General features: G+C 36.5%; 1 protein-coding gene across 8 annotated transcripts in view; it reads left to right on the top strand.

Moving 5' to 3' along the window:
• LOC147369038 (uncharacterized) overlaps window positions 1–13234 on the top strand; it is a 1156454-nt gene that overhangs the window by 1001204 nt on the left and 142016 nt on the right. The window contains exons 9-10 of one of the 8 annotated variants that reach the window (XR_015167142.1): window positions 6788–6909; window positions 8924–10579. The exons of the other annotated variants lie outside the window; for them this stretch is intronic. The gene's annotated coding sequence lies outside the window, so the exon portion shown is untranslated. Of the gene's footprint in view, window positions 1–6787; window positions 6910–8923; window positions 10580–13234 lie in introns of those variants that run through there. 8 annotated transcript variants of the gene reach the window in all.

Raw genomic sequence — 13234 nt, 5'->3', positions numbered from 1 at the left:
AAGTGAATGCAAGCATTAAACCATCACCCAGGTAAAAAAATAGAGCACTGACAGTCCCCAGAAAACTTTTTGTATTATCAAAATATGGCAACCCCCCCCCCCAAAGTTTACCATGTGCTGTGCTAAGTCACTTCAGTTGTGTCTGAGTCTTTGTGACCCCCGTGGACTGTACCATGCCAGCCTCCTTTCCAAGAGATTCTCCAGGCGAGAATACTGGAGTGGGTTGCCATTTCCCTCTCCAAATTTACCATATTGTGATTTTAATGATAATTTGATTAGTTTGGTGATTTTGAAACTTATATGGTTTTTTTTTTTTTTTTCACTCAGTATCATGTTTTTGATTCATCCACGTTGATGCCTATAAAAATAGTTAATTCTCATTGACATATATATACGAGATATATATATATGTGTGTATATATATATATATATAGAGAGAGAGAGAGAGAGAGACTATTTTTTAGAACCTTTTTTTGGTTACACAGCAAAATTGAGAGAAAGAGATTTCTCATATACCCTCTGCCTCCACACATGCATAGTGTTCCCCATTATTGACATCTTCCACCAGAGTGGTGTAATTGTTTCGATTGGTGAACATACACTAACAAATTGTAATCATCCAAGGTCCATAGTATGCATTAGGGTTCCCTCTTGGTGTTGTAAATTCTTTGGCTTTGGAGAAATGTATAATCACTTGTATTCATACTTGTAGAATCATATAGAGTAGTTTCAATGTCTTAAAAAATGGTGATAATTTAAATTTATACAGCTACTATGGAGAACAGCATGGAGATTCCTTTTAAAAAGTAGAAATAGAACTATTATATGACCCAGCAATCCCACTACTGGCCATATACCCTGCTGCTGCTGCTGCTAAGTTGCTTCAGTCGTGTCCAACTCTGTGCGACCCCGTAGATGGCAGCCAACCCAGCATCCCGTCCCTGGGATTCTCCAGGCAAGAACACTGGAGTGTGTTGCCATTTCCTTCTCCAATGCATGAAGGTGAAAAGTCAAAGTCAAGTCTCTCAGTCGTGTCTGACTCTCCGCAACCCCATGGATGCAGCCCACCAGGCTCCTCCATCCATGGGATTTTCCAGGCAAGAATACTGGAGTGGGGTGCCATTGCCTTCTCAGAGAACCATAATTCAAAAAAGCACATATACCCCAGTGTTCATTGCAGAGCTATGTACAATAGTCAGAACATGGAAGCAACCTAGATTTCCATTATCAGATGAATTGATAATGTTGTGGTACATATATACAATGGAATATTGCCCATAAACAGGAAGAAAATTGAGTCAGTTGCAGTGAGGTGGATGGCCCTAGAGTCTGTCATACAGGGTGAGGTAAGTCAGAAGGAGAAAAACAATTATCGTATAGTAACACACACACACACACACACACACACACACACACACATGGATTCTGGATAAATGGTACTGATGAAACTAATTGCAGGGCAGAAATAGAGATGCAGATGTAGAGAATGTACTTGTGGACACACTGGAGGAAGGAGAGTGTGGGACGAAATGAAAGAGTAGCATTGACTTATAGACACTACCATGTGTAAAATAGCTAGCTAGCTAGTGGGAAGCATAGGGAGCTCAGTTCAGTTTGTAGTGACCTAGAGTGGTAGGAAGGAGGTAGTGGTGGGAGGGAGGCACAACAGAGAGGGGATACATGTCGCCTATAACTGATTCACATTGTTGTACAGCAGAAACAAACACAATATTGTAAAGCAATTATTCTACAATTAAAAACTTAAAAAAAAATCCCCAGTGTTCTACCTGTCTTCATACCAAAATTTTAGAAATGGTAAGTGAAAGTCGCTCAGTCAAGTCCAACTCTTTGCAACCCCATGGACTGTCCATGGAATTCTCCCGGCCAGAATACTGAAGTGGGTAGCCTTTCCCTTCTCCAGGGTATCTTCCTAACCCAGAAATCGAATCCAGGTCTCCCACACTGCAAATGGATTCTTTACCAACTAAGCCACAAGGGAAACCCAAGAATACTGGAATGGGTCACCTGTCCTTTCTCCAGGGGATCTTCCCGACCCAGGAATCGAACAGGGGTCTCCTGCATGGCAGGTGGATTCTTTACCAACTGAGCTATAAGGCGAGTCTGATGTAAACAAAAGGATGTTTATTTGGGGTTTGATAGGACAGCAGCCTGGGAGGCACAGATTCAAGAAGCACTTGAATTGTCATCTATTGAACTATGAAATGGGAGAGGCCTGTAAAGGCAAAAACAGCAAGGTTACAGTTGGTTACATGAGCTATTTGCCAAGAATTATGATTGGAACTTGCAAGAAGCAAGGGTGTTCAGTAAGTATTGATTGGATTCTGAAATGGTTACACAATTACAGAGGTAGTCCTTGAAGCCATAATGTAGCTTGCAGGTGTTATTCTGAATAGGGCTGGTAGTATCCTTGGATCTGGTCCAGTTCAAAGAAGGTTCAAGTTTTCAGTGGTGCAGAGACAGTTCTGAGACCAGAAACTAAATGGACATCCAACCGCATTTTTGTATGCCTGAACTGTGATTGCTTCATTGTTATTTCAGTTTGTCATCACCTCCCTCCTTCCTAACCACGGGCTGTCACTCAGCTTTTCACTGATTGCACATATTTGCCTTTCAGAATGTCATACAGGTGGAATCATACAGTATGTAGCCTTTTAAGATTATCTTCTTTCACTTAATCATACACATTTAAGTTTCCTCTATGTATTTTCATGGCTTGGTATCTCATTTCTAATTATAACGGAAAAATATTCACTTTTCTAGGTGAACTACAGTTTATTTATCCATTCACCTACTGAAAAACATTTTGGTTGCTTCCAATTTTCAGCAGTTAATGATAAAAGCAGTTGTAAACATCCATTTTTAAACATGCAAATTTTTGTGTGCACATCAGTTTCAGCTCCTCCGGATAAATCCAAAGAACATGATTGCTCGATTGTATGATACATGTTATAGGACACATAGTATCTTTTCATATGGCTGTTTGCCGTATTAACTTCATCTTTGGAGGAAATGTTAAGGTCTTTGACTCATTTTTTTTTTTTAATCAAGTCATTTGTTTTCTTACTCTTGAGCTTTAAGAATTTCTGTATATTTTGGGTAACAGTCCTTTATCATATGTATATTTTTCAAATAGTTTTTCTCAGTCAATGGCTTGTCTTTTTATTCTCTTAGCAGTATCTTTCATAGAGGAGAAATGTTTAATTTTAAAGTCAAAGTTATTAATTATTTCTCTAATGGATTGTGCTTTTGGTGTTGTATCAAAAACGTAATGACCAAAATCAAAGTCATCTCATTTTCTTTTAAGTTATTTTCTAGAAGTTTTAGAATTTTACATTTTTTATTTAGGTCTGTGTTCTGAGTTAATTTTTTTGAAGGGTATAAGGACTATGTTTAGATGTTTTGCATGTAAGTATCTAGTTGTTCCAGTGTTGTCTGTTGAATAGACTCACTTTGTGCCATTGTATCACTTTTTTTTTGGTCAAAAATTGGTTGTCTGTATTTATGCAGGTCTATTTCCGGCCATTGATTTTTTTTTTTTTTCCTGCCATTGATCTATTTGACTATTCTCTTGTTAGTACCACAATGTCTCAATTACTGTAGCTGTATAATGTCTTGAAGTTGGATTGTGTTAATTCTCCAAATGTGTTCTTCCCTTTCAATGTTGTGTTGACTATTTTGAGGATTTTGATTCTTATGTAAACTTTTGAATCAGTTCATCAATATCTACAAAATAACTTCCTGGAATTTTGGTTGAGATTGTATTGAAGATCAACTTGGGAAGAACTGACATCTTGCCAATACTGAATCCTTTTATCTATGAATGTAGAATCTTATTTATTTAGTTCTTCATTGATACCTTTTATCAGAGTTTTGCAGTTTTTCCTCATGAATCTTGTTCACATTTTTAGACTTATACCTAAGTATTTCATTTTGGGGTGTGGTATTATAAATGACATTGTTTTTAACTTCAAAGGTCACTTGTTCCTTGCTGGTATATAAGGAAGTAATTGCTTTTTGTGTATGTTAACTTTGTTTCCTGCTGCATTGCTATGATTGTTTATTAATTTCAAGAGTTTTGTCAACTCTTTCAGATTTTCAACATATTGTATATAATCATGTCATCTGTGAACAAAGACAGTTTTATCTATTCCTTCTCAACCATTACATTTTTTATTTCCTTTTCTTGACTTGATGAATTACCTAGGATTTTGAGTATGATGTTGAAAGGGAATGGTGAAGGAGGGTATCTTTTTCTTTGTTCCTCATCTGATAGAGAAAATTCATAGTTCTTCACCATTAATTATTGTGTTAGCTGTAGTTTTTTCATAAATATTTTTTATCAAGTTGAGTAAACTTCCCTCTAATACTAGTTTGATGAGAATTTTTATCATGAATGTGTATTTGATTTTGTCAGATACTTTTCCTATATGTCTTGATTAGATCATGTGGTATTTCTTCCTTAGTCTGTTGAAGTAATAATTAATTGAAAGTTGAACCAGCCTTGCATTCGTAGAATAAATCCCTCTATGTCATGATATATAATTTTTTTTTAATATATCTTATTTTGTCGAGGATTTTTGCATCTGTGTTCATGAGAGAGATCAGTCTGTGGTTTTCTTTACTTGTAATGTGTATGGTTTTGGTTGTCGGATGATACTGTCTTCATAGAATGCAGTAGAAAGTATGCCCTCTTCTAACTTCCAAAGGAGACTATAAATAATTGGTATAAATTCTTCCTTAAATGTTTGGTATAATTCGCCAGTCAATCTGTATGGGTTTGGTGCTTTCTGTTTTGAAATGCTATTAATTAATTATTCAATGTATTTCATAGATATAGGCCTATTTAGCTTGTATGTTTCTTGTGAGTTTTAGCAGATTGTGTCATTCAGAAAATTTGGCCATTTCATCTAAATTATCAAATCTGTGGACATACAATTGTCAATAGTATTCCTCAGTTATCCTTTTAATCATTCATAGAATCTATAGAGATTGTGCCTCTTTCATTTCTGATACTGTTGTATCAGAATTTGTATCCTCTCTTGTGTTTTCCTAGTTAGCCTGCTTAGAGGTTTTCATTAATTTAAATTTTATTTTTTTCAGAAAACCCATTTTGGGTTTTGTTGATTTTCTCTGTTAATTTCCTCTTTTTGATTCATTGATTTCTATTCTACTTTTGATTACTTATTTTATTTTATCTACTTTGGATTTATTAGCTCTTGCTTGTCTAGTTTCCTAAGGTGAGCTTAGATTTTTGACTTTGGATCTTCTTACGTTCTAGTATATACTTTCAGTGCTATAAATTTCCATCTAAGTATTGCTTTCCTGCTTCTGAGACATTTCAATAAGTTGTGTTTTTTTATCATTTAGTTCAAAGCATTTTAAAATTCCTCTCGCGATGTCTTTTTGACTTATGAGTTACTTAGAAATGCATTGTTTAATCTATGCATTTTAGAGTTTTGCATCCATCTTTCTGTTATTGATGCCTAATTTAATTCATCGTCTCAGACCAGATTGTGATCTGAGAGCAGACATTGTGCGATTTCTATTCTTTGTTGTGTCTTACGGCCAGAATGTGCGGTCTATCTTGGTGAATATTCCACATGAGCTTTGGATAAATGTGTCTTTGGTAATGCTGGAAGTAGTTTCAGTGTCCTTTTTGTCCAGGTGATTGGTGGTATTGTTGAGGCCAACTATGTCTTTACTAATTTACTGCCTGCTGCTGCTGCTAAGTCACTTCAGTTGTGTCTGATTCTGTGCGATCCTATAGACAGCAGCCCACCAGGCTCCTCCGTCCATGGGATTTTCCAGGCGAGAGTACTGGAGTGGGGTGCCGTTGCCATCATCATGGCTCCTCATAAATTGATAAAACACTGACGTTCCTGTAATTTTAGATCATAAACTCTTAAAGCAACATTTTAATAGATTCTAGTTATATTACAATTATATGAGCACACACACATATTGCCTTATTTCTCTTGGCCTGTAGTATTTAAAAATAGGTATGCCAACAACAAGCCTTCACTCCAGGGATAGTTCAGAAAGATTGCCTGGACATTGGAACTGTCAGGAAAGTCACTGCCTACTCTAAGCAAAAGTTTAAATTCTACTCACATGACACATGTACCACTCCAGGTAGGTGCAGATCAATCCAGTTGCATCTGAGCCACTGGAGAGCTAGTTCCAATCAGATCAGATCAGATCAGTCGCTCAGTCGTGTCCGACTCTTTACGACCCCATGAATCACAGCACGCCAGGCCTCCCTGTCCATCACCAACTCCCAGAGTTCACTGAGACTCACGTCCATCGAGTCAGTGATGCCATCCAGCCATCTCATCCTCTGTCGTCCCCTTCTCCTCTTGCCCCCAATCCCTCCCAGCATAAGAGTCTTTTCCAATGAGTCCACTGATCTCCAGTAGCATATTGGGCACCTACTGACCTGGGGAGTTTCTCTTTCAGTGTCCTATCATTTTGCCTTTTCATACTGTTCATGGGGTTCTCAAGGCAAGAATACTGAAGTGGTTTGCCATTCCCTTCTCCAGTGGACCACATTCTGTCAGATCTCTCCACCATGACCCGCCCATCTTGGGTTGCCTCACGGGCATGGCTTAGTTTCATTGAGTTAGACAAGGCTGTGGTCCTAGTGTGATTAGATTGACTAGTTTTCTATGAGTATGGTTTCAGTGTGTTTGCCCTCTGATGCCCTCTTGCAACACCTACCGTCTTACTTGGGTTTCTCTTACCTTGGGCGTGGGGTATCTCTTCACAGCTGCTCCAGCAAAGCGCAGCCATTGCTCCTTACCTTGGACGAGGGGTATCTCCTCACCACCGCCCTTCCTGACCTTCAACTCTAGGCTCCTCTAGGCCCTCCTGCGCCCACGCAGCCAAATGGTAACAATTCCTAACTTCCCCTCTCCCATGTTGTAAATTGGTTCCTCCTAAACCAGGAAGGAATTTCAGAGACATTTCTGAGGTCTTTTCTGCCTGAAAGATGAGTTCATAGTAAGGGCAGCTGTTCTTTTGCTATGTGTGTTATAGACAGCAAGCAGCTATTATTTGTTCTCCATTTTGTAATTAAATACTAAGAAAAAGATATCTAGAAATACTGATGTCCTTTTCCAGCCATGCTCTGTAATATTCAGAGGACTGTGCTATTTTATTCAAAAAGCAGAAGAGAAAAGAAGCAGCAGCCACCAGCTACTGTCCCTAAACTAATAACAGGCTACTTTACCTCAAGGTTGGTTTTAGGCTCCAGCACCTCTCATGGGTCAGGCACTAGGCAGGACCCCCCAAACCAGAAGCTGAATAAGACATAGTTCTATTTTGAGAGGCAGACTATCTACCAATGGCCTTCTTCAAGGATTCTATTTCTGGCACGGTATGGCTTTGAAACTTTAGTATGCTTTAAATGTTCAAAGATAAGTTTATGCTGTTTTTGATAGAACAAGGTGGAATATTCTTGCATGTGTCTAATGTCAAATAGTTTGAGGTCTCTCTACCTGAAAATGTGTTTGGGCTTTTTTAAAAAAAAGGAACAGAGGAATGACTCCTCAGCATATTTTCTGGAAAACATATAAAATACAGTGTAAAAACTGATAGCCTCTGAGCCTAAATCCCTCATATATAGCAAGATTTGTCCCTATCAATCATGAAGATGCCATAATAAATCTATCTGTACTTTATAAATGACCATTGAGTCAGATAAGATGGAAAGAGAATTTTCATGCCAAGAATCTTGTTTATCTTTTATGTAGGAAGGAACTCAGGGCCTTGGTTTTTTGTTGTTGTTTGTTTGTTTAAATTATTTCATTGTCACAAAATAGTTGTATATTTATTATAAAATTTCAACAACTCAACTATGCAAAATAGAAGTGGAAAGATTCTATTTTTCCTCAATTCAATGCTTAATATAGTAAAATCTATCTCATTAAAAAGAGTGATCCATTTGTAGGCAGCCGACAGGATTCCTAAATATAATTATTCCTGGGAAAGACTCAGAATGTCCAAAAAAGAGTAACAAGAAGGTTGAGGATACAAGAAAGCGTAGGGACCCACCAAAGGAACTGTTGATTTACCTGAAGTAAAGAGAGACTTGCCTTGGAAAATGGTTTCTTCTTTTCAGCTTGTTGTAAGTTGGCAAACAGAAATCAAGGTAGACTTGTGGGAGGCGGCATAGGGCCAGATTACAGAGGATAACACTTCCACCCTTTCAGTTTCCTGACAGTTGGTGCTGCCCAGTTAAGAGACAGGCTGCCCCCTGAGATAAATAGAGCTGTCCACACAGGATGCACCTAAGAACCAGGTGGCTTTAACAAGAGCACTGCAGTAGGGCTTCCCATAGTAGTGGGAGATTGGTTCAGGGGACTTTTATTTGGGAGTGCATTTCTGTTTGATCTCCTTGGCTCTGCTCTCTATCTTTCACTCTCATTTCAAACATCTAAGTTCAGGCAGATAGATTCCCAATAAAGCCAAGAGAAATAAGTAGTTGTTTTCTGATAGATGGCCAAGAGAATGGTAAGAATTATTGTCAACACTTTATAAAGGAAGCCTTAACCCTCTTGATGTGAGAGCCCCAGGCACTCTATCCTCCCAGAACAGATAAATACTAGAGACACAGATGTGAGACTTCTTTTTGCTTTGGTTAAGAGAATTCACATCTTTTAGTATGCAGGGCCTAGCACCACTGTGCTCAGCTTAGAGCAGACACATTTTATTGCATCTATACTGCAGGGCAGTATCTAATTTCTCCCAGAAAAATTCACTGGACCTTGAATGTAAAACAGCAAATGTATATGAAGTGCTATTTATACCTCCTATTACCTAAGTATTAAAAAATAATCAAAGCATATGAAATGCTGTTATATTCACTGATTACCTTTCCTTCCTCCTCCATTTCTACTTTCAGTTAAAGAGTTTCAAAAAGAAAAAGAAAAATAGCAGAACAGTATGAGGAGACAGATGGCTCAGCTGATGACAAAATTCATTTGACTTTTCCCATACTGAGAGATGGAGAGCTTGATTAATAGTTGGTCAGCCAGTGAGACAATATGAAAAGAAAAGCTACTTGGCAAAATATTTCTTAAACGAATACACCTTATAATTGCTTCCTTTAAATGTTCCTTGTGGAATCACCATTTTATATCAGTTCTCTTCAATATGTCTGGTTGAACCACTTCAAACCAATACAAAGATGTGCTTAGCACTACGTCTGGAACATGAGCCATTTTAAATATCTACTGATTAGGTAAAAAAAAAAATGCAATTGCAAACTTAATGTCTTGCCTCAGATGGTATTATAATCTATTACAATTACCAAAGAGAAAAAGGATCAAAGAAAGTCTGCCTGTACAGATTATTCTTAGAATATGAGAACCTCAGAGTTGGAAAGAGCTGGAAACTTCTTTTGGCCAATCACCATGTTTTTCTTACAAGTGAAATTAATGAGGCTCAGAGGAATGAAGTGATTTTGCTGAGGCCACACAGCTTTCACATAAAATTTAAAAGCTAAACCCTTAGTATTATAGTCTTATAGTTTAATATGCACTATCCTTTACTAAGTATATAGTCAGTATCTCATAAATGTTAAGATGATTGCTTCTTTTATTTTTAACATTGGAGGAGACATTCAAGGTTAAACTACATGTGTCTGTGTTGTAGATTTATGTGGAATTGGAAATAGTACATCTCCAAGTAAATTTATGTGAATGACATTATTTAAATATCTTAAAAAGAACATAATATCCTTATAAAAGCCTGGGGATATATTATGATATGTGTTAATTTTAACGATGTATTCTAAATACTGGTCTATCAGGGGAGAGAACTTTTAAGTCAATGATTCACTTGGGACAATTGGCCAGATTGTTGGTGACCCTGAGTTTTGTGAACCCAATTGTAATATGATGGGAAAGAGTGGTCAGTAAGGGCAAGGACTGTAGAGCAGGTGCTCCTTTGAGTTAAAACTTTTCCAGGGAAATAAATTACAAGGAAAAAAAATTACAGCAATTTTAAATTCAACATGAAAATTAATGCACAAAGGGTTATGGCTGTGGTGGTTATTAAACAATGATATATTATGTAGATGATTTTCTAGGATGTCTTCTCTCTATTATTATTCTTTGAACACACTGGAGTATTTATAAAACTTTATACATGCTCTAACTCTTATTTCCTTGAGACTATGACTGTGGACACGCATGCATGCACAAACCCTCTCTCACAGTGTCTTAGACTGTAGCTGTATAATGTCAAGTAATAGCATTTGACACATGTATACTGCAAATCAATATATGTGGCATTTTTTTCCTTTGTGCATTTTGTATAACGTAGAGCTTCATGTATATGATATGTCAAATCGTGCTTTCTGTGTTATATCAGCTGAGTAAGGAAAAGGCTGAAGTAATATAATTAGATTGTTTGTAAAGATTACTTTTGTCGCCACTTAAAAATATGTGTCTTATATTTTGAATTGAAAGTTATTTGTAAAATTGGATAAACAAATAATTACATTCCCAGAGGTCCATTTTAAAGACATTTTTACATTGTTCTAGTTTATTCTATATGAGAAAGTGCTGTTCATGTTTATAGTCCCGATTCTCTGAAAAAATACCCTCAACATATATTTTCCTTAGTGTGTGTTGAATATTTGTGTGAATCAAAAATAGACATACCCCCAATAACTCACGGAATGGTATGCTTTAGATTTGTATATTTCATGGTATGTAAAGTTCAGTTCAATTCAGTTCAGTCACTCAGTCGTGTCCAACTCTTTGTGACCCCATGAATCGCAGCGTGCCAGGCTTCCCTGTCCATCACCAACTCCCAGAGTTTACCCAAACTCATGTCCATCGAGTCAGTGATGCCATCCAGCCATCTCATCCTCTGTTGTCCCCTTCTCCTCCTCCTGCCCCCAATCCCTCCCAGCATCAGGGTCTTTTCCAGTGAGTCAATTCTTCACATGAGGTGGCCACAGTATTGGAATTTCAGCTTCAGCATCAGTCTTTCCAGTGAACACTCAGAGCTAATCTCCTTTAGAATGGACTGGTTGGATCTCCTTGTTACCTCCCCGCCCAAAAAATTCACATACAGTTATTGAACTCTGGTTGATGTTATGCATGCTAAAGCATTTAGAGGCAAAGTGTACATGTGTACAACTTGATTTCTGCAAGTTATTTTGAAATGCATCAAAATAAAGATAGATGTAGGTTTCCCTGGTGGCCCAGTGGTACAGAATCCACCTGCCAATGCAGGAGACTGTGGTTCAATCCCTGGGTCAGGAAGATCCCCTGGAGAAGGAAATGACAACCTACTCTACTCTTCTTGCCTGGAGAACCCCTTGGACAGAGGAGTCTGATGGGCTGTAGTCCAAGGGGTCTCAAAAGACTTGGACATGACTCACTGAACTACACAAAGATAGATATAAATATAGATAATTGCAAAGACAGATATGTGATAAAGCAAATATAGTAAATTATTAATTATAGAATCTATGAGGTCAATATATGTGTGTTTACTGCACCATTCTTTCAATATTTTTGTGTATTTGAAATCTTTGTTGAAAAATGATTGGAAAAGCTTAAATATGCACAAATTGTGGCTACTAATTGAGATATTCCTTCAGATATCTCCAATCTCACTGATAATTTTACAATTTCAATAAAAGCAATCAAATCAAGTTTTATTAGAAGTAACTTGCGACACAAAATTTTTTTTAATTTTAATCATTCAGTTCAGTTGAGTCGCTCAGTTGTGTCCAACTCTTTGTGACCCTGTGGACTTAAACTTACAGCAAAATATTATTTTGGGCTAAATAGTAATAATAATAATCTCTGAAAATGTACTTATTTAGTTGATAAACATAAAGCAGTCCCAACCTCAAGTAAGTTTTGCCTGGCTCATAGAATTTTTTCTTTATGATATTAAAATGTCCTCATTTCCCCCAAAGACCTTTTGGTTAAATATTTCATCACTGAAATAGTCCTTAAGAGTCTTGTATCTCAGAGAATGAAAGCCAATATAATGCCCCATTAAGTCTATATAAATAATAGATCTGTATTATCATTCAATTATAAATGACTTAATTTCATCTATGATTATTACTCTGGAAAATGTAGAGGTAGATAGAGTTCACTTGTTTTATTTCATATTTAATAAATTTCAGAAATGTAATAATCTTAGAATCACTAGCTCTATATACACAAGCATTGTATTATTTGTATCAATACAATATTGGTAAATAATCTTTGGCTCTAATACAGTAACAGATTTATTCTTAGCCACAATTGAAACCATCCAGTCCATCTCTGTTCACCAATTATTTCCTATAATGTACTTGTAATATTTGAAGGACCATCTTCATTTCAAATTGTTCTATTTAGTGTATTCAGCAAAGCACAGTATCAGGTGGTAATTACTGCCAAGTATAGTTCTCATGAATATTTAAATTATTTTATGATAGTTTCGTTAGAGAATGTGATATTTTCTTCAAGTTAAATAGTGAGATACACAGGAAGGGAGAATATATCTTGGCAATAGTAAAGCCCACTAAAATCTTTCAGAGTCTATACTTAATAGAAAACTGTTCTTTAAAAAGTTTTATTTTTTTTTCTCTTGGTAAATCAATGATTTGTTTACAACAGACAGCAGCAAATGTGTCTAATGCATGAACTACATGCTAGGAACTATCTGTGTTTCATGTATTAACTCATTCTATTCCCACAATCTATTAGGTACTTGTTATTTCCATTTTACATATAAAGAAGCTGAGGCACAGAATGATTAAGTAACTTGGCCAATGTAATGACTAGTAAGAGGTCTAGCTAAAAATCATAACCTCTTGACATCCATGCTTGTAATGTCTTCCTAAAGGTCTTATCAGAAAACATGAATAAATAAACAGCAATCAGATCTCACAAAAGCAATTTCATAATTTCATTAATATCTTAGTGGTAGTATATTTTGACATATGTGTGTATACACACACACACACATAATATATATTATTTTCAGATTCTTTTCCATTAAAGGCTATTACAAGATATTGAATATAGTTCTCTGTGCCATGCAGTAGGTCTTTATTATTTTGTATAAACTATAAAAACATCTATTTCTGCTTTATTGACTATGCCAAAGCCTTTGACTGTGTGGATCACAATAAACTGTGGAAAATTCTCAAAGAGATGGGAATACCAGAGCACCTGATCTGCCTCTTGAGAAA

Source organism: Bos grunniens, chromosome 7 (genome assembly GCF_055505025.1).
Source record: "Bos grunniens cultivar Pamir isolate PY7600 chromosome 7, Bosgru_T2T1.0, whole genome shotgun sequence".
NCBI lineage: Eukaryota > Metazoa > Chordata > Mammalia > Artiodactyla > Bovidae > Bos > Bos grunniens.
The sequence above is the reverse complement of the archived record's forward strand: the minus strand, read 5'-3'. Positions and strand labels throughout refer to the sequence as shown.